The sequence below is a fragment of the Aotus nancymaae genome, unplaced genomic scaffold (assembly GCF_030222135.1).
Source record: "Aotus nancymaae isolate 86718 unplaced genomic scaffold, 86718_ANA_hifiasm-v0.15.2.pri h1tg000029l, whole genome shotgun sequence".
NCBI lineage: Eukaryota > Metazoa > Chordata > Mammalia > Primates > Aotidae > Aotus > Aotus nancymaae.
In genome coordinates, this window is record NW_026988442.1 from 54,169,073 (window position 1) to 54,195,589 (window position 26,517).

Sequence of the window (26,517 nt, forward strand, 5' to 3'; positions counted from 1 at the left end):
ATTTGGAGGTGGTTTACAATTACATACCTCGATTATACAGTGCTATGTAGTGTTTGTTATAACATACTTAGGGCATGCCCAATACCTGAAAAAACTGGAATTTCCTAGTAATATGTAATTTTAGAACTGGAAAGGACATTTGAGATCAAATAACCCAGTCTCCTCATTTTACATATGAGTACAATAAGAGATTTAAGTTATTTTTTCCAAAGTTACTGTATCAGTTAGGGTCAATCAGGAGACAAAAAACAGGGAAATGAACAGGAAAAGTTTAATAGAAAGAATGAGAAACTCTAACAGGAAATCCTTTTTATATAAAGAAGTAAATAGCATGCTAAAAAATACCCTAGGGCTGAAGAAGGGTTCCCATGGAAGAAACAAGTTTGGAATTGAGGAGCCCTCTCCATGGTTGGGATTCAGACCTTACTATAGAAGCTATTATTATGACCCTCTGAATGGTGGAGAAGTTCTTGAGTGGGTTAAGCAGAGCTAGTTCAATAGTCACTAGGCAAACGGAACACCCAACTTGGGTGCAGGCAGGACAACACTGGAAACCAATTATTGAAATGTTTGCAAGGCTCAGTGGAAATCTGAGTGTGGAAGTACCTCTGAAATTTGATGGGACACTGATCATTGGTGTGCCATTGGAACTCCATGAACACAGCAACACTTGTGTCCCCTACAAGTGCTGCTGGCTGCTGTACCATAGGAACAAGAAGGCATAAACACACAAACCAGGAAGGAAATTCTCTTTCTCTGCAGTGTCCTTCAAGCACCCTTTCCTGACATCGCTTAATATTTTGCCAGTTCCAAGGGATAGACAGAGGGTCCACCTCCATTTTTAGAGAGCAGACAATGAAGGGTGGACTTGGAGCTGTGAAACAATGCATTGATAACTGACATAGTTGTCTAATTTAGCTAGCTCCTTAGTGATTTTCACAAGCAATAAAGAAGAAAGATCTCATTTTGTAACATAAATCACAGTAAATTTCCTTGAAATAGTGAGCTTCCTTGATACATTTACCTAAGTTAGTCACTGAAAAAAAGAATTCTGGAACTCTATGCTTAATTTCACTGTGAACCTAAAATCACTATAACAAATAAAGCCTATTTTTAAAATTGCCCCTCAGACTTACATGTAACTTTGGACGGCATGACCATTTGATACAATAAGGTTCACTTGTATGTAGGAAGCTTTCTTTGTGACCCATATGACAGTTATCTCAAACTCTAATCACCAAGGTTGTAGATTGAATCTGGAGTTTCAAACAGATGCTCAGCATTCTTAAGGATTTTCTGGATCAAACGCACATTATTTTCCAGGTACCTCAGGATTTTCGAGTTTAGTATAATCTATTATTGAGAGAACCATGAATATAGCAAAGCCAGGGCTGTGGTTAGAAGGTGAAGCCACCACTGAGAACCCAGATTAACAAACCAAACCAAGACCTAAGTGGATACAGGTCAGAAACAAGGAGGTGGATAAGAAGAATTCCCAAACAGCTAAATACTAAAGAGCAAGGCAAAGGCAAGTTGATCAGTCTGAAGCTATCCCAGCAAAACAAAAGAGAGCCACAGAAATTAAAAGGAATGGGGAAAGCAGAACAGATACATAGTTCCGGCATTAGGAAACAGGCTTCCACTAAAATTACCCCTCATAGTCAGGGAGCTTCTTTGATTACAGTGTCATTTCAGTCTTTTGCTTCCTGTCCCAATAATTATCAAGATTAGCTGATTCAGAACTTCAGCTGAAAAAGAAGAAAAGGAAAATCAGATTAATCTACATTACATAACAGGAAAACATAGGCATATTATAAGATACTAAAAAGAGTACTAAAGACTAGGAGCCAGGAGACCAAGGTTTTAGTCTTGACTCTCCTTTGAATTGTACATGACCTTGGGAAAGTCTGTGATGTAACCTCCACAAGGCTCTGTTTTGTCCTCTGTAAAATTGAACTCAATAACTTCTAAGGACTGAGTTGATCAACTTTTAAAGCCTATAAGCTGTTTGTTCAATTCTTGCTAAAATGCTGTAGATTCAGATAATTATGAGTCAAATGCTTATTTGCCAATGGGAAATCAGTGAAAAGGCCTTTAAAATATCAGGATATACAAAAGAAATAATTCTCAGAAAATGTTTGATTATATCATAGAAGTATATTCCTCATTTTGTGACTTAGGGAGATAGAGTTCAACATACAAAAATTGCAGGTAGTTTTTGCTTTTGATAGTAACTAGAAATTGTCTTCTTTCATAACTACGTAGCACTAAGAAATTTGGTTGATTGGTTAAAACATTTTTCTGTACTACTGAAATACAATTCATAAACCTTGTGTTTGATATTTTAACTATGGACACTTCTTTTCATATCAGAATAAGATGGCTTGAAGCAGTTTCCAGATGTGTGTTCAGAGCACGCACACATATCTTTGAGGCTTTGAAAACTTCTGTCATTTACTTCCCTTTTCTATTTTTAAATTATAATATTATATTTCTTAAAAACAATGTTCATAAATAAACTGATATATTAGTTTGAACCACATAAAATTCCATTTTTGTAGGTCAAAATGGTTGAGTATTGGCAATTTCATGTGGTTCAATATGAAAAAATGGTATACCTTCTCAATCTATTTAATTATGTCTTTTGCCCTCATCATTTTATCAAAATTGTTTTTGCCCAAATTTGCACTAACTGCCTAATTTCCTAATACCCTGCTTTTATTTCTCAACACGCCATTGATGTTAAATGGGAAGGCTCTAGAATCAGTTTAACATTAAAATTCTGGCTCTATCCTTTATAGCTGTGTGACCTTTGGATGAGTTATTTAACTTCTCTGTACTTCAGTTTCCTCATCTGTACATTGAGGATATAAACAGTATCTAGTTCTTAAGATTGTTACAAGGATCAAATGATATTTTGAATGTAACATATTGACTGCCTGGTACAGAGTATTCATTAAATATAAACGATTCCTATCAATTGACTTTTATAGCATGAAATACCAACATATTTTTTCTCAAAATATTCAAGCAAGAAGGCTACATTTCAAGCCAGGAAGAGAGCCCTCACCAGAACCTGACCATGCTGGCACCTTAATCTTGGGCTTCTAGCCTCCAGAATAGTGAGAAAATAATTTTCTGTGTTCAAGTCACCCAGTCTATGGCATTTTGTCATGAAAGCCTAAGCTAACTAATACAATGGTATTATATTGTTAAATGTATTATGCTTTTTGTTGCTGTTCTTAAACTTGATTTTATGTAGGTGCATATATATATGTACATTTAAAATAAATATTTTAAAAATATTTCAAATAAAACATGTAATAATAAAGACATTTTTATAAATTTTTTTTAAAAAGTTAAAGCAAAAGTGTCCTTGACCACTACCCTCATGCAGTCTCTTCTCTAAGTCATCGCTTTCATCATTTTTAAACACATATACATACATGCTATCTATTTTATATGTACCTATTAAAATGAAGTTTAAGAACAGGAACAAAAAGCTCAATACATTTAACAATATAATACCACTGTACTAGTTAGTTTGGACCATCATGACAAAATACCATAGACTAACAACAGAAATTTATTTTCTCACTGTTCTGGAGGCTAGACGCCCAAGATCAAGGTGCCAGCATGGTCAGGTTCCAGTGAGGGCTCTCTTCCTGGCTTGCAGAGTGGGGCCTTCTTGCTTTGTCTTCACACGGTGGAGAGAGAGAGTCAGCAAGGGCTTGAGTGTCTCTTCTTATAAGGGTGCGACTCCCACCATCAGGCTTCCACTACCAAAGACTCCATCTCCAAATACTGGCACATTGGGGGTTAGGCCCTCAACGTATGAATTTTGAGTAGACACCTTCAGTCTATAGCAACCATTTGTGTAAAAAAAGCATTTATGTATGTACAAATCAACTATTTACTACTAACCTCTCTTCGTAGGTTACTGCGGGCATGTAAGTCCTTTGCACTAGTTAGAAAAAGATGCCTCCTTCTGGTGGCAGAGTGCATAGAGCTCCTACTTCAGGTGGACAAATTAGGAAAAGACTCCCTTCTGAACCATGGCATACAGCTTGACAAGCAGAGGCAAAGCTGGATGTCATGTTTCATTTGTACCTCTGGTCATAGATCATTTTTGTAAAGCACAAACTTCAAAATGATACATGGCATCTCTGCAAATAAACCTACCTAATTCTTTGAAAATAGTATATATTATTCATATTTCTCTAAAATTTAGTTCTGTAGCCATCTGGAACTTATTTTAATGAATGACATGAGCTAAATTGTTCTAAATTGATAGCTAGCTATCTCAACACCAATTATTTAATGATTCATCTTTACCCACCGATTTAAAATGCCACCTTTGTTATATATTATGTTTCTAATTATACTTTTATATCCATATGGACTCTTGATTAGACTAAATAAAAACGGATCTATGTTTGTAGTTCTACATTGATACCATGCTGTTTTAATTATTCTGTTTTGCTATCTAGTAGAACAAGTGTTCACTCATTGTTCTTTTCAAAAATATCTTAGCTATCCTTATGTCGAATTTCACTTAGAAATTTTGTGGATTTTTTTTTTGTATTGAAATTTTATTAAGGAGAGTTGACACATATACCAAATTTAACCTCCAGCCTTGGGACATGCTTCCAAACAGCTCTGCAGTTCTAGACTTCTGCTAGGTCCTTTAGACAAGTTCAGGTGTTTTTTTTTCTGGTGAGGACAGAAATTATTTTTGAAATAGGTAGATGTTGGTGACCAAGAAGCTAATTATAAGTTTCCTTCAGTAAGCTCTGTGAGAAAAAGTATCTGAACTAAGGAAGTGGCAGTGGGAAGCAGAAGTGCTACAAAAGCTGACGGATGTGTGTGAAGTATTGACATGACTTAAGAGTTGATGACTCATGTCATGACTTAGAGTTGATGACTCATGTCATCAAGGATGGAGTCTGAGAAAGACAAAGAGTGAAACATGACTGAATATTATTGTGCGTTTTCTGGCCTCTTGGGTTGAAAGCTTTAGACATTTTGTTTTTGATGTATTTTATTTCATAATCAATTCATTTGGCTATAGGTTTTTTTTCTGTATATTTTTTAGCCATATTCTAAGGTTTGAAATATTGTGTTTTTATTACCTAATTTCTAGTAGTTTTCTTTTCATTTTTGATGTCTTAACAATGAGTTGGTGGATGTTGGGGTGCTTGCGACAGGCAAGTTTCAGTTTCATTGATGGTCTTGCTGTGGGCTTCAAATTGGTGGGCAAATTGAATAGCGAATGTATAAAAGTTAAAATACTAATCAAAATATGAGTATTAAGTGAAAGATACCTTAATTTTGTGGGTAACAAATGACAGTCTTCAAAACAGACATAAGAACATATATTTGTCTTTTATTATTATTATTATTATTTTTACCACAATGTTTATTCTTTGTATTGTTTAGTTTCTGTAACTCTACACTCCAGGTTTCTTTCTAGCCATTCCAAAGCCTTGCCATTTTGCCCTCCTGTTAGTTTTTACCCAAGGTCTTCTCCCCGTCCCTCGACCCTACCACTGCCGAGAGCTAAACTGTCTCTCTTTTGCATACAGTGGTTGTTCTTTCTTTTCGGCAGGGCTCTGACTGCACGTCCTAACTAACCTTGTCGAGAGCAATGCTGGTGCCCAGGTCACTGCAGTGCAGAGTTCTCTCCAGCTTCAGCGATTCTTTGATGTATATGTTTATTTTGTTTTCAGGTGATTTTAAACACTTATCCTGTTTCCAGAAACTTTCTTTACTGAGTATTCTTTATGTTGGGTAGTGACAGATTCTATGCACAAGGAAGAGTAGAAAGCTAGGCTACGTAATGGTCATATCTCATTTGTCATATATCCATAGCATCATTGCTTTCTATTATCAATGAATGTTGCAGAGCAAGCAAGCAGAAATTAGACCATTCTTCCAAGCACAGGGACCTTTCTCCCTTTACATTATGACATTTTGAAAATGCTTATTGCAATATTCAGTCTCTAACTTTTCTGAAGTTCAGCTGTCTTGTAGTTAACAATCTTCTTCCTCTGTTTTTGCCAATTATTGCTTTAATAAGGATAATTATAATTGTAGTCTTTCATTTATTTATCTCCATTGCTGTTTCTTGTAATTTAACAAATAGCTTGCTTTTCTCATTTTACCTCTTTTGTGCTAATTTTAATGTTTTTAAAATGTTTTAACAATATACTCCAGAAGATAATTTTAAAGATTTCTAAAGGCAGATTTACTTAGCTAAGGAGTTAGTTCCCCTAGATATCATTTCATAACCAAAAAAAATGTAAGTTGGGTACAATCAACAAATGGATGCTACAGATTCTAGGAACTTTCAGTCAATGCTCATGTAATACTAGAGCAGCTGTTGTTCCATTATTTGCTACATTAGAATCACCTGGGGAGCTTTTGAAAGTCCTGGTGCTCAAGCCAGACCCCAGACCAACTCAATTCGTATCTCTGGGGAAAATTCTGACCCCTCCCCCCCCACATTTTTGGGAAATTCTTAGGGGATTCTCAAGTTCAGCAAAATTTAAGAACCGTTGTGCTAGAGTTATCTCTACACTTTCTGGAGTATGGGCCCAAAGTCATCTACTGGTTTCTTGAGACAATTCCACTTTTTGTAGAAATGCCCATAATTTCTCTTTTCCCAGGCAATGCCTTCACTGAGTTCAGAGAAGTCATATAGGTAAAACTTTAATTCGTGGAAGACTTTATCAGTTTCAGAAAACCTCTTCAAGCAAAAATTTTGCATGGTTTTTTTTCTAATCGTCCAGTTATGTATATATGTGTGTGTATGTATTTAGTGGAGAAAACATTGCTTTCTACAGAAAAAAAAAACAGCACTAGATTTAGGTTATTTTTTCCCAAATAACAGCATTTTTCTGTGTTGTAAAACAGTAAACATTTGAAGTTTAAGATGTCAATGACCATTTGGGAAGGAAGAGACTAGAGCCAGCTGCCTTTCTAACTCTAAATTGGCCTTGCAAATCTAGTGTGTGTTTTGAGGTGCTTGCCAACATCAGGGAATTGACAGTTGTTACATTTTCTAAGTAACAAAACCAGATGTTTCTGTCTATTTTCCATGTCTTTTCTTAACGATGTGCAAATTTCAACATGTTGCATTGGAAGGCATTAAAGATATTTAAAGTGAGTTCGCAGTCTAATGTTTGAGATCTTTAAAGAGTATGTTTAGTAAAGCGACTTAATCAGAAATTTTTACAAACATTTGTCATGTTTTTGCTTCTCAGCATGAGATTTCTCAAAATTAGTGGTGATGCTCTCGTTCATTAAGTCTCTGTCAACCAAATCCCCATTCCAAACGGATGTGCCAAATGATGTAGTCTGAAGATCACTGTGAACCATTAAACAAATACAGTTCTTAATAGGACTGTCTGTTTTGTCTCTTATATGTATATTATAAATGTTTTGCAAGTTAGCGGTCATTTAAATGATGGAAAGAAACCTCATTGGTGGCCAACAGTAATAATAATAATAGTACTTATGACCTGCTTCTCAGTATAACACAACTGATTGTGGGAGATGTGTGTGTTCATACATTGGGACACAGATATACAGATTATTTGGATATGACTGGATTATTTATCAAATTGAGCTTAGCCAAGTAAGCATGATTGACAGAGAAGCTAAGAAATTTTTGGACAAAGCAATATATAGCCATTTTGATGTGAAAATAAACAATCAAGCTTGTGCCAGTGGGCAGACAGAGCACCAGCTGGGCAGAGATGGCACAGCTGAGGGTCATTCCAGAGGTCTTGGATGATGATTTACCTCCTGATGACTGTACACCAAGTTGACTGTACATCTGTGGTTCCTTCTAAACCACAAGCAATTGAAGCATGTCGTTTGCTGAGTAGTTTATGCTGCTTTTACTTCGTTGTTTACAAATTTGATTTTGATTTTGGAAATCTTGGTTCATTTGAAAAGATGCTGGATTTTTGTTGTACTCTAAGTTGATTTGTCTGTTGCATTTACTTGTTTAGGTCATAAAATGGAATGTCAGCAGATATGTGTCTGGTAGAGGCCAGACAACATTCAGAAATGCTTTAGAATACATTTTTAATGTATAAAATGAGCATTATTGCATCCCTTTAGTGCACACCATTATTTTTGTTTCATATGTATGTGTCAAAGAAGTGATCACAGATGCTGTAATTCCAAACAGAACATCTAGGTGCTATGATCTTTTTGAGAATCAGTTATCTCAAATTCTCCTCTTCAGTAACACAGACTTTTATTTTGGTATATAACTAGTGCTACAGATATTTGAAGGTTTATGTTGGAGCATAAGGTTGTTTTCCAACTGCATTACGCTTCTCCCATTCAACCTTTATACCTAAATGCAGAGGTAAATGCTTTGCAGGTCTTCCTCAGCAGCAAAGGATGCTGTGTCCTCCAGTACCTCACACAGTATTTGTGAGTGACATGGAGACAACCAGTATATACTTTATTGATGTCTTTATTACTAACCTCTTAGGGGGTTTTACTAAGCAGTTTTTAGTAATGAAATACTGACGTTTTGGGCATAAACTTTGCAAAGATTTTATAAAACTGCAGGGCTAGGTAGGCAAAAACTTAGCAGATATGGTTAAAAGAAGGAAGGAGAATAAAGCCATGGAGTAGGATAAATAAAATGGTAGCTTTTACAAAATGCCACTTCTGTGGTGGATACAATAGAACCCCAGGCACTTGAAGCTTATTCTGTTGGGGGACTACCCCTGAAAATATTATATATGTGCATGTGTATATGTATGTGTATATGTTTATAAATATACATTTTATGCTTATTTATATACACATACATACACATATATATGTATGTATGTATAACCTATTTATGTTTATATATATACATACATAAATACAGCTATCAGATGATATTAAATAAGAATTAGAAGATTAGTGAAGGGAGAATGTTTATAATCTGGGATTATTTTCTTTATATATTCTAATATAAATTTTACAGTATCATATAGTTTTAAAGCTGGGAGGAATCTTATAATACATCTAGTCCAACCTCTTTGCATTAACTAAGGTTTTAGCTTACAGGCAACAGAAATTCTTTCTAGTCAAATTTTGCAGTAGAAAGATTTTGTGGAAAGATATTTGAGTAGCCCACAGAATCATCAGTTAGGCCACAGACCCAAGCTTAGCAAACAGTTGAGAATAATGAAGGCTGAAAAGATAGAATAGTTAGGATTGGAACCCAACTCCCTTCGTGGAATTATCCTCTTAAGTTTAACCATGACTACTGGATGCCATAGCATGCCGCCTCCTCTGTGGTCTCAGGACATTGGGCATCTCTGCTGGCAACACTGCCTTTGTTCCTGTTCCTGTTGTGCTGTCCCTGCCCAGGGCCTTAGCAGCTCCTTGACAGGCCCTGCTTCTCTGCACCACTGACTTCTGAGTGCAGCATCCACAGGGCTGAGCTCAGGTTCCACACTCATGCTCTAGCTGCAAAGGAGGCTGGGAAAGCATGCATTGGGCCTCAGCTTACAGTGGGGATTTCTCCGAAGGAGGAAGGGGGCTCAGAAGCTGAGAAAAAAGAAAGAGAACACCTCCTACAGTTCACAACTGTAGTTGGAAAAATCAACACATATCCTTCTTTTTATACTTAAAACAGGAAACAATTTCTCTCCACCTAACATTGTTGTTTTACCTTTTACAACCCAAAAATATTCATTTCATTCCCAAAGGGAATAAACTTAAAAGTCTCATTTGTTACAGCATCCAGCTCCAAATTCAAGATCCTCAGGTCATATCTTTTTGTCCTATTGTCCTCTAGTCTTGTCATGATCTATCTTGATATTCCATGATCTGTGAATGGAATTTTCAAGTTCACTACCAATAACAACACCTCATGTAAAATAATAAGGAAAAGGGAGGTAAAGGAAGTGGACAGAAAGTAGGGGAGTGTGTGTGTGTGTGTGTGTGTGTGTGTGTGTGTCAGATCAAGGATGAACACCCTTCTGTAAGTGGTCCTTGCTTCTGTAAATGGTCAAGATCAAAATTCAGATTTACAATTTTTCTTCTCTACTGTGAATTACACATACCCTTTGCTTTCAGCCAGCATCATGACTGATTGCAGTTCTTTACTCAATAGGTTGACTCCTACCTTCATTTCTGAAGGACTTGCTTGCATAAGCTGACTTTTACCCCTGGGCATACAATTCCATAAGGTGTCCTTGAATTCTTTGGATTTCAGCTGCTTCTCCCTGCCTGTATTAAATTACAGCACTCCTATTTCCCATTGAGAGGTCCATTGATCCAGACAACACTTAACCTTCTTTTCTGTCTGCTTGCTTCATTATATGACAAATCCCAAAAGGCAAACATTTGCATCAGATCTTAAGTCAATGTTACCATTGTTGTCCTCCTGGTGGAAGCATTAGAAGTTAAACCAGCAGAGCCTGGAGTCCTAGGGATGGGATACAAATTTTATAAAAGGATCGTTTGACTTAATTGTGAAAAGCACCATTCCCACTTGTATTTCGTGGTACAACTATGTGCATATTGTGTCTTTGTGAGAAATAGCACTGTATATTTGTCACTAATCAGAGCAAAGTCACTTCTTATAAAACAACATTGAACCTCAGAAAATACTGCTTGCCTGTTCATTCTGTAGCGGAGTCCTCAACTGGTCGTTCTGTTGTTTTATAAGGACAGGAGCATCCGGGTGATGCAGTGAATGCCTGCGCTTCAGCCCATTGCGCTACTTCTTATACAGTACATGGACTTCCTTAGGAAGAAACAATGTCCTGTGGGATACTATGGATACACAGTTGGCACAAAAACAGTGTATAGTGAAAGAAAATCCAATTATTTTTTCTGCCCTTCCCATGATAGAAAGCATGCAATAAAATATTGGAACTGGCTAAAACTGGCTGATTCCCCAGGGTGTTATACCATGCTAAGGACTCACAGGTGCTGTAGTCAGATTAGCCTTGATAAAAGCAACCTACTTGGTTGAGCAGTGCATAGCTCCTGTTCCCACTACTAGGAGCATTTGATCATAATCCCACTGAGCAAGTAGGAGGTTGCTGGGGAAGAAAACTGATACACACACAGTGGACCATGACTCCCACCTACTTCTTTAAAACCACCTTCATATAATACTTGCACACTCTGGACTAATTCCAACAATCTTTCTGACACTTCACAAATCCTCCAATCTTATCCCTTCAGTGTTCCTAACCTACTGGCCAAACCATTGGCTACTGCTCACAAAATGTTATTAATCTATCTTTTATTCATCTACTAAAAAAATTTGTTGAGTACCTAATATGAGCCAGTCCCTAATTCTTTACATCAGGTAAAGTGAACATGGAAATCATCCTATTGAAATAATATTTGTATGGGAAATTTTCCTCCTCCATTCCCTTTCAGGGACGTGTCTGAGCAGTGCCATCAATCCCAGCACTCTGCTTCTGTCTGCACCAGTGCGTGTGTAGATCCAGCTGTAAAATTGGCTCATTTTTTTTCCAGAGGGTGTCTTAGGGGCTGTTGGTGTGAGTTGAAGGAGGGGTGTCACTGTGGCACAAGTGGCAGGCTGAGTGGGAGCTGCCTGTCTGTGTAAATTACCTGGGTCTTCAGGCCCATTCCACATTTGTTTCATGAGCTGGTACTGCTTAGGCACTGCTTAATGTATCTGGTGGCTCAGATGACACCCAGCTCATTGGAATAGCTAGAGTCTCATTGTTACCTGGTGTCTTAAGGTCAGGAGCCAAACCCTTGTTTATGAAATGGAGGTTAAAAAAAAATTACATACCTCATATGGTTCTTGTGAGGAATAAATACATTAAAACATGGAAAACACTTACTACAATGCCTACCACATGTATCTGTTTGACAAATGATAGTTAATCATAATGATCACCAGGGTCCAATAGTGATTCAAGAGCTAGATCGTAAAAGAAAAATTACAACTTGCAAAGAAGGCATGATTGGGCTGCAGAACCCTGAGGGTCTGTACTATGTAAGAACCTATAAAGGTTTTGACATGCTCTATAAGATGTTCTAGTCACCCAGAATACACCAGGGCACCAGTGAACCCTCTGCATCAAGATCAAGTGGCATTGGCGTCTGCATCATGGGCTGGACCAGCTGGATGGCTTTCTCCTGTTCTGGCCTTTCTCCTGTTCTGGCCTGTGTTCATACTATCGGCTGTTCAGATCACTCACTAAACTGACTGGAGAGGCATTCCCAAATGCTGATTTTGCTGCCTTCCAAACCTATAAAGAATCACGTGGCATTAGGATTGTCTTTTTTTAATGTGGAGTAAGAAAAATCTGTTTTAAAATCCCTGCCTTACCACTTCCTACCTCTATGACCTTAGTCAAGTTACCTACGTCTCTGAACACACCCAAGTGGTTGTTAGCAGAATTAAAGGAAATAATGTATCTAAAGTACCTGGAGCACAATACACACTGTTATATTTGTTTCTCTCTACACCCTCTTCCCTATCTACAATGTTTAGCCAGCTGTCTCTGGGGCTTTGTCATATGGATGTCTCTCTGGCACTTCACGTTTTCCATGCCTCAGATAGAGCTGTTCATCACTCTCTCCACCCTGTTCTTCCTCCAGTATTTCCTTTTCTGTAAATGACAACAGGATGTACTCACTGCCCAATCAGAAACCCAAGGTGACTCCTCCTTCTCTCACTCCCACGTCTACAGTCAAAGGCTTATTAAATTCTTTGAATTTACCTTTCGAATATTGATATCCTTTGATATCACCCTGATAGGGCCACTATCCTCTCTCACCTGAATTACAGCCACAACGCCCCACTACTTCAGCCTTGCCCCAAAGCAAACACAGCCAGTCATGTCATTCAGATACTGAAACCCCTTCTGTGGTCTTTCTTCACACTTTGGGTAAAGTTCAGTTGCCTTAATGTTGCCTCTGGGATGCCCATGGCTGGACTCTGTTTAGCTCTTTAATCTCTCACCAGACTCCTGCCCCTCCCACTCCTCTCCAGACTGCTGGGCTGCTGGGCTGTGCCAGTTCCTAAAGGGCCCTAGGATTTCTCTTGCCTCTACTGGGTCTTCAAATGGATGTTTCTTCTCTGGGAACATTCCTGGGGCTGACTCCATTCCTGTGTTCTTCATTTCTCTGCACAAATGTGACTCCTCCGCAAGACCTTCTTTGGCCCCTTGTTGAAGTTAGGTCTTCTTGGTGCATGTTTTCATGATACCTGTTGAGATGAATTTGGACGGAGTCAAGAATTTGGACAGGGGATGGAGAGGATAGGTTGTCTCTGCTTCATAGTTTCTAGAGTTTCAGCTTGGAAGTCTTGCATGGCTGGGGAGGGAATAATCTGATGACTTCTTTCGTTTAAGCTGAGATGACTAGAAAGCTGGGTATAGCTGGGAACTGTCATTTGGGGCCATGCACGGTCTCTCCAGGAAGCTTGGCTTCTTCAAAGCATAGCGGCCTCAGAGGAGCCGGACTTCCTATGTAATGCCTCTAAGCTCCAAGAGCTTATCTTCCAACAAAAAAGGGAAAAAAGTCATAAAGCCTTATAGCTTTCATGACTTTGTCTTGGAAATTACATAGTGTTACTTGTATTTTATCCACTGGTCAAATTAATTATAAGGCCCATCCAGATTCAAGTAGAAGGCATTTAGATCCAAAGTCTCAACAGAGGAGTATCCAATAATTTATGATCCTATTTGAAAACCACTATAGTGCCCTTTTCCTGTGCAATCTTAACGCTTATTTTATATTATAATTACTTGTTAAATTTTTATCTTCTCCAGTAAAGAGAAGTGAAATTTGTGTCTGTCTTCAGCATCCTACCTTTGTATCTGGCACACTATAGGTAACTTAATAAATACTGATGAGAAGAGGAATCTAACTAGAAGAAGCCACTACTGGGTAAGTGGTAGGGCCTTGATTTGTTATAGTTGAATGAGCCACACTTGTTTTAGTTATGATTAAACTAGAGGAATAAGGAATTGTCTCTTGGTTATTTATGTTTGCCTTTTTGTTCTAAACAAAGGAAAAAGTACCATCTCAAAATTGTCAGGCCTAAGTATTAAAGATCAGAAACCTTAAAAGTCATCTAATTCAATTGTTTTAATGTTTAAATCTCTTCCACTTCTCTACTAAGTGTTCCTACATTTCACGCATCCTAGGTACATATGCATCTCCTAATGTTGAACTTGCTATCTTTGAGGGCAGTATATTTCATCTTTGGATAGCTATAGAATTTTTTTCTTTTCCTTTTTTTTATTCCTTTATTTTTTGATAGTAGGCCCAGATCTGTCTCTGGTACATATTGGTCCTCCTCCTATTGCTTGAGACCACATGAAACAAATGTAAATCTTTCTCCTAACAAACTTTTAATACTGAGGGTATTGTATATTTCTCTTTCCCTATATCTGTCTCCATCCCTATAAGGTCTTTCTTTTATGAGTTCTTTTTGGAGGGAGTATGCTTTCAACTCATTTGCCATTTATAGTGGAGAAGCGTTTAGGAGGAAAATTCTGACTGGCCAGAGGACACCACCGTGATGATGCCTGCACATTGTGGTTCAGGATCACTATAGAAGGTATTATTAAAGGATATAAATTATTGTAAATAAAGCTTATTGCTTAGGAAGTTGTTGTATTAGCATCTAATATACATTTATTTAAATAAGAGAAGTTCATATCTGAAAGCAAACCAAATTTAATCCACAGATATATTAACATGAGATTGATCTGTCAAGGTAAAGGCCTCAAAGCACAGACAGTGAGTAAAGTGGCTTCAACTTGCGGAAGAGAGCAAATAAGACATTGCTCTCCAACTGAGTAGATACTGGACTAACAGACCAAGGTTCCAGTTACCATTACCTTCATTATGACTCCTTCAATCACACTGATTACAAACTTGAAGCAAGCCTCCTTACTTAGAGCAGCTCATGGGCTTCTTTAATCTTGGAGGTCTCAGAGAAGACTCCTACTCTCTGTTCAATGTCTTAAGAGTATAGTGCTGCTCAAACCCGTCACACCATCCAAGAGAGCTCCTTTCCTTTACCAAAGTTAAGCTAGGCAGCTAAAGGGCAGCCGACACAAAAACTCAATTGTAACTTTTCCCTTTTGTTCCCTGGCTTAGTCCATATCTGGCTGTCTGCCTGTTTTTTATTGCCTGCAAGCTAAGAATGTGTTTTTACGTTTTTAAATGGTTGAGAAAAGAAGATAAAAAAGAATTTGCGTTGTGCAGAAATTATATGAAATTAAAATTTCTGCATCCGTAAGTAAAGTTTTATTGGAACGGAGCCAAGCTTATTTGTTTGTCTCTGGCTGCTTTTGTGTGCTGCAATGACAGCGTTGAATAGATGCCAACAGAGACTGTATGGCCCACAGGGCTGAAATACATATTATTTGCCACCCTTTCCACAAAATGCGCACTGACCCCAGGTCTAGCAGGATGGTGGAAGAAGGAGGAAACATTACTATTGCTGCTTAAAAGCAAAATATTCTTACATATTTGGGTTCTATCTAGTCTTTAGAAACGAACAGAAATGAAGGAAAGCTGAGAAAACTTGACATTCTATTAAACCTAAGACACCATTCTCATCTGATTACGTTCTTTTCTACCTATTCACTTCCACAGTCTAACACTCAGAGCCTTATGTATGGTCTGACCCTTCTACTAAAACAGAGCACATTTAAAAGCTTCTTTACCCAAGATATATACATTAATTAATTTTGCCCAACGTGGGAAGGTGTTTGCGCATGCATGTATGGAACATATTAAAAAATTCATATGGAACAATGATAATATTTTTCTTTCTCCCCACCATTTTCTCTAAATTTTAATTTTTGATAAAATTTCAAGCTTAAGGAAGAGTTATAAGAATAGTGCAAACAATTTCTACCCAGTTTTCTGGTTTTTAATATTTTGCTGAATTTGCTTTATCATTTGTACTTTCTCTCTCTCTCTACACACACACACACACACACACACACTTTGTTTTGCTATGCCATTCTGAAAGAAAGTTGCAGACATCATGACACTTTATTCATGTTGACATGAATTAGCCGAGAATAACAACAATCACCTACTTAACGTCGATATCACTGTGATACCTAAGAAAATGAATGGTAATTCCATAATATCAATTAGTATCTAGCCATATTCAAATTTCCCCAATTGTCATAAGAAAGTTTTTTATAACCCCTCCCAACTCAGATAATATAACTACATGAAGAAAAAAAAACAATTTCAAGTAACTTTTGAAAACTCTGGGCCAGGCTTGATGGCTCACAATTGTAATCCCAGCACTTTAGGAAGCTGAGGTGGGTGGATTGTTTAAGTTCAGGAGTTCCAGAGCAGCCTGGGCAACATGATGAAACCCTGTGTCTAGCAAAAATACAAAAACATTAGCCAGGCCTGGTAGTGTATGCCTGTAGGTTTCAGCTACAGGAGGCTGAGGTGGGAGGGTCACTTGAACCTGGGACCAAGTGGAGGTTGCAGTGAGCCAAGATCATAATACTGCACTCCAACCTGGGTGACAGAGTGAGACCCTGTCTCAAAAAAAATAGTAATAAAACAGTACTCTGTATATGTTATTTAGATATATTTTTAGGGAAAAAGTACTGAAAAGAAATCCCAGACTTCACTCATTAGGTTTGTTATTAATGGTAACACTGGTATTGAGACTTTGAGATATTTTAAATTTGTAGTAGAATAAAACATGTAAATCAACATATTAATATTAACAGGACTAAGACCCAGTGTAAAAGAAAAATGCCAATATTAAATCAAAATTTCAAAACTGTAATATTAAATATAAAATGAAAATATAAATAAGAACTTATAATTTTTTAAATAAATTTTTTACTCTCTAGAAAGCATCACAATAGGGCCTAGAAACAATGACACTCCAGTGGCAATGAGCATACCTAGTATCTAGATATTGATTTCTAGATATTATTTCCCACCTAAAGGAACCAGGGCTAATTGGGAAGCAAATGGCTGATTCCAGGTCTGGGGCAGGGAAATTATAGAGTGAGTTTAGGCTATTTTATTGTGTCAGCTAATAAATGCTAAAGAAATAATAGATTTAGAAAATAACATTTTTCACTTCCTAATGTAATAATTCAATATCATCAATGGATGGTGAAACTTTTAGGTAAAGGATTTTTCAGAAAATCAGATATTTACACAGAACCAAGTATATAACTCTATGAATTACTAATTTAAAAGGGGAAAAATATGCCTTTACAATGGAGAGATCTGGCTATCACTACCTTAACCAAGTGCACTGATTTAGCATCACTGATAGTGGAGCAACCTGACAGTGTGCCTCATGATGGTATAATTTGAAGTACATCACCCTGGTGCCAAAATATTTTACCTGAACCCAATCAATTTCTTAGTTGATGATTTGGCAAATTTTATTTGGAAAGAGTTAGATCATAATTATTTTAGGCTTTGTGGGTTATCCTGTCTCTATCACAGCTTCTCAGCTCTGTCAATATGTAAGCAAATGGGTGTGGCTATGTGCCAATGAAACTTTATTTCTAAAAAAAAGCAGCAGATTGGATTTGGTCCCAGGGTCATAGTGTGTCAACCCCTGTTTAAGACCCAACTTACTGTTTATAGGAAATTCAGGGGAAAGAGGAACCAAAGTAAATAATTGGATATCAAGGGGAAATAACCAGACAAATCAAAAATGAGGAACATCCTACAAAACTTCAAATTAAAAAGCATTCCTTAAGTGCTTCAGAAAACTTAATATTATGGGAAAAACTGTGTCTGTTCAGATTAAAATAAACCAGTGAGACATAAAAACCAATTTCAGGGCATGAACCTAGATAATGACCATCTTTTTTATACATGCACCACTAAACTCTGTCTCCCCAGCCCTGTCCTTGTGCAGCTGATTTTTTTGGACCAGAGTGCAGAATCTTTCAATTATCCTGTCCCCGTCATCACGATGATCTGTGATCACTGCCACAATGACTAGTGTGAATGTGACTCAGCCCTCTTGAGCTGCTTTTCCAAGCCTCATGGTATAAAATCAATGCCATTTCACCTGAACATTTGATTAAAATCATTAAGAAAGCAAGTTTATGGAGAGAGGCAGAAAAAGAGGTGTTTATGCTTTAAGCATCAATCTTTAATTACTATGAGTCAAAAGTGGAAGATTTATATCATTTGATCCTTTTTATTTTCAAAGAAAAAGAAAAATTTGCTTGTTCCCAATAATGATCTAAGCAGATCACTGTATTTTTACTATTAATTATCATAAAGTGACCTTCATTATTCATCTATAATGTCCTGAGACAGGACTTGGAGTTTAAATGACAATTTATTTTAGAAACTATCATCTAGAAGCACCTAAAGTCTTATAGAAAAATAATTTAAAATAACTTGTAAGTGAAAACTGGTTTTAAATGAATCTCAAAGGCTAGTCACAGTGGTTTACATCTGTAATCTCAGCACTTTGGGAGGCCAAGGTTGGTGGATCATCTGATGTCAGGAGTTCAAGACCAGCCTGGCCAACATGGTGAAACCCTGTCTCTATTAAAATTCAAAAATTAGCCAGGAGTGGTGGTGGACTCCTGTAATCCCAGCTACTCGGGAGGCTGAGGCAGGAGAATTGCTTGAACGTATGAGGCGGAGGTTGCGGTGAACCAAGATCTTGCCATTATCCTCTAGCCTGAGTAACAGAGTGAAACTCCATCTCAAAAAATTAATTAATTAAAATTAAAATAATAAATTAATATCAAATGTTTTTATTAAAACTGTTTACAAGAAAATTACTTTCCAAGCTTAAAGTATTATACACCTGAGAGCAGATGAATAAAACCAAGTAAAATATCTTATAAACCAAGACATCTTTTTGTAATTCATACCTTACTGCCATGACACTCTTCTGTTCTCCCTATCAAGCCTATATATAACTTTTGAGCAGACCCCTTTATGCTTACCTAATCTTAACTGGTCCCAAGCCCTGCCTTTGGTTTTTCACTCTTGTTTTGGTCTCCTCCCTTAAAAAGTCATCCATCTTTCTGAGAACAAAGCTGTTTCGGAATCAAGGTTTGTTTGATTTCACTCATCATAATAGAAGTTTTCTCCTGCTTTTGTTCCTTAAGGGAGATGTTCTTGAACTTTACAATAGCTTTTCAGCCCTGTTTAACAAAGGGATAAAATTTGTGCTGCTGGTAACAGAATCTAACTTAAGATAAATTTAAACTCAGTTCACTGTTTCTGATTTTTCTATCCTACAAACCATTCTTACAGGATGATAATTCTAAATGATTATTTCCAACCTGGTAAAAAAAAGACCTTGAAGCCATTACAAGTATTATCTGAAGATATCAGCCAAAAAGTCCAGTGAAACCCTGGACATCACCAGGAAAGAAAGCAAAGGCATGAATGACATGTGTATAAAATCATCATGAATTTGCTTTTGGGAAGCTTCATGATTCCTGGCATGATTCAGAAAATGACGAATATAATGGCCATGAAGTTGGGCCATATTTCAACTTCAACTTCAAAGGAGCAGAGTTGATAGACTGACCTCTAGTCTGAGAACACAGTGATACTATTATTTAAAATCCACCAACCTATTTGATTTATACATTTAATAACAATTATTGAACGTCTACTTCCCTGGGATACAATGATGGACAAAAATGACACTGTCTCTGTTTTCAAGAACCTAAAAGCCTAGTGAGAGATTCCGATATTCCTGGGGAAGGCAAGCACGAAGTGCTATGGGAACATATGGAAGTAGCACTTAAACCAGGTAGGGGTACCAGGGATGAGTCAGATGTCTTTATAGTAGAAGAAAAGGCCTTCCAGAAATAGGAGAAGTCCTCCTGCCAAATCTCCATGGCACTTTTAAGAAACTGAAAGTAATTCAGTAATTTACTATTGTTGAAGCATTTGGAGTAGCTTGGGAAAAGGTTGTGGTGAGAGAAAAAATTAAATAGATAAGTAGAGGCCAAATTATGAAAGACTCTGGAAGTCTTAAATCTTGTAGGGCTTGAATAGGGTTAATTCTAACTTTTAAATTAATTGATTAATTCATTAGAATTAATTGCATTAACCAATTAATGAATGAATTTTGTAGTTTTTACCTTTTCTATTCCAAAAAATATTATAATACATACACAGAGATTTAGTGAATTTCAGAATACTGGAAGAAACTTGTATAGAAACTATATCTATCATTAGAGGGGTAATAAAAAATAGAGAAGTAATTACTATAGGAGGTTGCACATGTTAATACATAAACTGGTTTAAAATGAGATTAGACAAACACACAGACCTCCTGAAGTATTAGGGGACATTATTGGAGGCTCTCATATGCTCTCCAGCAAAATAACTTCACTGACTTTATCAGAAACAAGATTTTAGACAGGATGTTTCTTTGGTCAGATTTGGTATCATGTGTCTTAGGCATTTATATCTTTATCCCTTAATCATACACATACTCTACTCGGGATAACTTTAGTAAATATGATCTTCAATTAAGCTCAGAACTTTGTAGGATATTAAAAGCCAGAGTCCATATCTATTTGTGGGGACAACTCAGATATCCCGTCCTCCATTGATTATATTTTTGAGTGACTTTTTTGTAATCAGACTCTCTACCTTCAGAGTAAGCTTCTGTAGGATCATTGATTAAAATGTTGATTAAAAACAACTTTAGGAGAAATAGAACCTTCAGATAATTTTCTCTTATTGAATTCTTCTACAGTTCTTTTGATGAAGTGCTGTAAGTTGAATCTCTCCTGGCTTATTGTGAGTGGAAACAGAGAAGAAAGACTTCTTTGTATAAAATTCCCAATCATTCTCCATGATCACTTTCAGTTTCCCATTAGCCTTATCATTGCCACATAGAGTCTTAGTTTCTTTAGATTTTTCTGAATCCATTTTCTGATCTTTTAATAATGTTTGCTAACCTTCTGAATTCCCTCTTAAGGGCTCAAGTATTGATTCTAAGACAGTTAATGATCTCACTTTCTAGTGTTTTAGTAGATACTAAGCTGGGCTTAAATTACAGATATTTTAATTGAGTCAATCAGAAGTAACTGCCCAGCTACTATCTAGTACATACAGATACAAACACATAAACACAAGCACACAGATATAAACACATAGACACACAAGTGCATAGTAGGGTCTGGGAGACAATGCAGGTAAAATTGTGGGGACTTGGAGCAGAGAAAAAGTAGATGTAAAATTTATATGAAAGAATTTCTGATGATTTTTTTTTTTTTTGAGACAGTTTCACTCTGTTACCAGGCGCCAGGCTGGAGTGCAGTGGTGCAATCTGGGCTCACTACAATCTCTGCCTCCTGGGTTCAAGCAATTCTCCTGCCTCAGCCTTCTGAGTAGCTGGGGCTACAGGCAGGCGCCACCACGCCCAGCTAATTTTTGTATTTTTTAGTAGAGATGGGTTTTCACCGTGTTGGCCAGGATGGTCTCTATCTCTTGACCTCGTGATCTGCCAGCCTCGGCCTCCCAATGTGCTGGGATTACAGGCATGAGCCACCGCACCTGGCCAATTTCTGATGATTTTAAAAAGGAGGGCCAGTGTGAACATTTTTCAGGTAAGTTATTTGATATAGGTTGTGCTTCCACAGGCCTGGGCTTCAGACATGTTGGACCATATTGAAAGGAAAGTGGTTGGGGGAAGTGAGAAAGTTTTAAGTAAAAATGGGAAATTTGACCCATAACCATGGTGTACTTTTATACTTTCCATCTTAATACTGAGTGGGCTGGGTTCACAGCCAATAATACACTGGTACATATTTAACAACTGGCTGAGGGTGGGAAGAGGGAGTTGGTTAAGTCCTGATTTGCAGCACGTGCTAATTTCTGTGGTGTAAATATCCCACTATAGCCTATTTAAATTACTGTTATGTTACTGAACACAGAGATGGGAAGAGATGTGCAGTTGCACACTATCATATATTATTTCCGCCATACAGATTTAGTAGATATAAATTATCTCAAGAGCATAGATAATAGTAATACATAGTAAAATAATTAAAAAGTAATGAGTTTTTAGTATTTATCTTTGTTTTTAATATAATTGATTTTATTAATTTACATAATTTAATGTTTAATAATGGCTGTGTTTAACAACTAGCTTGCAAAGGTCCCAAAATGTAAAAATTGGCGAACTTCCTTCAGCTAGTAAGAATCAGCTCTGGCATATGACTGGGGTTTACAGGCACCCCAGTTGATGGAAGAAATCATGTAAGTCCCATTAGGAGCTAATTATGATTCCCTATGGGTTGCTATGGAATTGCCTGTGTTACTGTGATGTGCTATATCTGCTGTGCTCCCTCCCCTGGTGAACTTCCCCAAAATTCAGAAGTGAGATCCTAAGCCTCACTGTGCCCACTGGACACTCTGTACTTGTCCTGGCTTGTATGGTCAATTTGAAGAAAAGTGGGAGGCATCCTGAAAACTTTGAAGCCTTGAATAGAATAATAAAGGAGCTGAGTGTGGAGGTGGTATTTCCATCCTGTCTTCTTGCAGGTTGCTGAAGATTCATGCAGATTGCTTTGGAAGCCACATAATCATAGAAAACCTCCAGAATGTGCTGTCCATGATCTTTTAAAAATGATTTTCTGAGTGGTCTATGCCCAGAAAGGGAGGCTCTGAGCTAGGGAAAATGGGTACCTCTCAAAAATTAAGCAAAGATTTTTGACAGGAGTCTTAATGATTCCACAAAGAGGGAGGAAAAGTATTTATTATTGTAAATTTTTGGCAAAAAGGCAAAACTTCACAGGCAAAAAGAACAAACAAAATTACTTGGGGGTAAATGAATGTTAAATGATGATAAATTCCCAAGTATATGATTGAAGGATTCATAAGTTTAGTTTAGAAATTAGGACCATAAACTTAAAGGCCAAATGTTGGATATACCTTCATATGAAATTGCCAAATGTAAGAGGCACATCAGAAGACAATAATATAAGCCAATGAATGTATTGGAGAAAATGGAGAAGAGCAGGGGCAATAGACTGTGTCCGAGAGTGTGTAGAGAATGGGAAAAGCATAAGATACATACCTCAAATACAGAGACTAAGCCAATAAAGCCAATAAACTGCAAATACCTTTCAAGAACAAAGAACAGATAATTTCTCCAAGTTAGGTCCATACATACGCATTGATGGCTAGAAGCTGGGGTAGAGAGGGTCTCAGATGGGCCCATGACCAGCATGGAATGAATTGATCCCAGCGAAACAAGCAGAGACTGTAGCACATGCAGACCTATCAAACTGAGCTCAGAAGTAACCAGCAGGTTATGGGACATGCACAACTATCAGGAGTTTGTGGTAGGAACCAAAAAAGTGTGGATGAGCAGGTGGGGGATAGGATGCTGGAAAGAGAATAACATTATAGTTAGAGGAGTTCAAGCACATGGGACCATTCAAAATAAAAAATCAAGTGAACTATGGACCAGGCATTTCAATATACACCTGCACAGGGCCAGAAATAACAAGGCATAAAGCAATATCCGAGGAGCTGGTCACTACAACAATTTTCTAGTTCGTTGTTGCTGGGTGTTCTATAGTTCTCGTGCAATGGACACCATTCTCAGGAAGGTAGAGGTTTCCAAACTTTAGAGAGCAAAAACATCACCTGGTGGGTAATACGGAGATGCAGATTCCAGAACCCTATCTCCAGAAAGCCTAGGGCAGGCCCAGGAATCTGCATTTAAAAAATAGGCATCCTTGAAGATTCCAAGGCAGTTGGTCTACTCACCACTTCCTCAGAAATACAACAGAATAATTAATCCAGAGCCCCTGCTGGTGAGATAGGTCTAGAAACACCCTGTTAAACAGGCGCAGAGTTTCAGTAGTCCCATATGCTGAGCAAATGCTGACGCCTGTGAAAGGCAAATTCATGGCCCAACTGTGATAATTAACTTGTTACAGTTGCTTGGAAATATCTACTCTTTTTACTTGGTTTTGTCTTGGCTTTTATTTTTAAAATTATTGTTTTTATCATTTCAAATCTTGCTTGGAAACAGGTGTATAGAAATTTTTATTAAATTTTTAAAAACTTGCCAACACCCTTTCTCATTTAATCAGAAGTGGAGAAAGTGAATGATGCTGTTTAAATATTAGTTGAGTAATAAACTATTTTTATACTGAAAGTCTTGACAATGTATGAGAGAATACCTTTAACACTGTAAATTTTTATGCAAATAGATAATTTTTAAAATATAAGGTATTTCATACATACCTAATAAGTATGTATCTTTATCTATTGTATTCCTATAAAGCCTTATGTACTCCAGTGTTCTTGCATTTATAATGTTTTATCAATTGAATGGGGAAAGTCCAAAAGTTTCCATCAACTACACCTAGAGAAGAATGCATCACTTTGTCAAAATACTGTGGCTCTTTTCATTCTTTGTAGCTCTTCCAAATCCCAAAACAAAGAAAGGATTATCATTACTATCTGAGTGTGTGTGGGCTTGAATGCGCTAAATGTTTCTAGAGGAGCAAGGCTTTTTGATGGTTAAAAAAAAAATACTAAGAGCTTTTGGTGCACACTAATCAGGGTATTACTCCACAAGCCATACCCTCCTAGGACTTCCATAGCTCATGTTATATTGGACCAGTCTCAGAATAGAGTCTTCCTGAGGTCCATGAGTAACAGTTGTCTTTTTTGCAGAAAGGCTTGTCTCTGTTCACAATTATGCCAATTTCTGCATCAACACTTTTATGCATAGAATTGGGGCAGTGCAAACAAGACACTATGCTTGAATTGAAGAATGGATATAAGAGAGAAATGTTGATTGTGCCTGGCTAAACTGATACAATTATTTTCAAAACCTAGAATCCAGGCAGAAGATAGATTTGTTGATGTGACAGTCTTCAGGGAAACCAGAGACATGATATCAGAAAGATGTATATTCAAAAGGAGGCCTTAAGGAATATTCTTGTCTCTTGAAATAATAGGGAATCTGGCAGAGAGAAGTTGTGACATCTGGGAAAGGATAATAAAGATTAAAATTTAGAGTCACTTGGAGAGAAAGTGTGAGTTGCCTTTCAAATATTGACAGGGTTGGCAATATCTCTAAGAAATTAGAATCTTTTGGACATAAGCTTATTGCTTTTAGAGAACACAAAAAATAAAATAGAATTTTTTTTTCCATTTAGACCATGGCATTACCAAGCAGCTTACGTCAGAGCAAATAAATCTAGTTTAAGGGGCAATATTGATACCCCTTTTGTCAGCTTAACTTGGACTAAGTGGAATTTTCCCTTGGGTTTACTGTTTGGGGTCATGGTTAGGCCCCATGAGAGAGCCATGTCTGTTTATTTCCTGGGCTGTATTACTGTGAAGTTCTCATGAAGGGAGAGAGTGCTTTTTCCTAAGGAGCCGCTACTGCTGCTGCTTTACCTTCTGTGTAGAATGTGAACAAAGAGACACAACCACCTCTTGGTGTCCTTTGTTAGCTGTGTCTAGATGGCCAACACTTGGCCATCGTAACCTTTATTAAAATAAAGTTTCATAAAAGTTAGTAGTTTTTCCTATACCACTGAGTTGCTTAGTAAACCCTGTCCTAATTCTCTTCCAGCCTGTCTACCCTTCCCCAGCTGCTTCCCAAGTTTGAGATTTAATTATAATCCAGACATTCGAATAAAGTTTACAAATTGTCAGTTGTTGGAAGCCTGTTTTATTCTCTGGCCCATGATCCTTTTCGAGGAATTTCTCTGTTTCCTTTGAGAGAGATATCCGAAGAGAGACCCATATGCACATCTCTAGCTTAATGTAAAAAAGGAAAAACAGGGATTCTTGAGGTTTATTTCTGTCCATACTTGAATAAAGTTGGTGAGAAGATATATACATGTTTCCTTTAAAAGAGGGGGCTATCAGTGATTTACATATTGTTTGTAAATTCATCCGGATCTCTGTCCAGTTTATTGCTTTATCTTTTCCAGTAAAGTTGGTTTCCTATCAATTTAATCAATTGTACTATTTTTTACTTTATTGTCTGCTTGAGTGCTGGAGGAAGCCACACATCTCTCTTTGCCTTTCTTGAACACAAGCTTTAGCATCTCACCTGAAAAAACTACAGTGTAGGTAACAAAATTCCTCAAGTAGGCACTCGAGATGGGCTTTCCTGAAATCCAAACACCAGGGTTCACTTGGTGGGACTCTAGGGTGAACTGCTTTGTAGAGTTATCTGTCTCTAAAGAAAAAAGGAACAGTGATTTCAGAGCTCAATCCCAAAAGCTGAATTCTGAGACAAAAAGGAAAGTACTAGGGGAGGTGCGACTTGGCAGAGTCACCAAAGAGGCTAGTTGAAACTCTAGCCGGAGGAAATCAGCATTTGAGAAAGCCAAGGGGAAAAAGCACTAGAAAAAGTCACACCCAATACATAAATATATTTTATCATTTTTTTAAGCATGTTTAAAATACCTAGCCAAAATGTTTTGCTAATAAACATATTTTATTGGGAGGGATTAGAAGGGTTACTTTTAAAATGGAAGAAAAAACCCT

General features: G+C 37.2%; 1 protein-coding gene and 1 long non-coding RNA gene across 7 annotated transcripts in view; one reads left to right on the forward strand and one right to left on the reverse strand.

Annotated features, from left to right (window-relative positions):
• Positions 1-26,517, forward strand: part of CCDC148 (coiled-coil domain containing 148) — a 459,375-nt gene that overhangs the window by 216,327 nt on the left and 216,531 nt on the right. The gene's annotated exons all lie outside the window — the stretch shown is intronic.
• Positions 1-26,517, reverse strand: part of LOC105719006 (uncharacterized) — a 61,573-nt gene that overhangs the window by 9,607 nt on the left and 25,449 nt on the right. Inside the window, exon 4 of the long non-coding RNA XR_001107890.1 lies at positions 10,319-10,453. This is a non-coding gene — a long non-coding RNA (uncharacterized LOC105719006). The remainder of the gene's footprint in view (positions 1-10,318; positions 10,454-26,517) is intronic.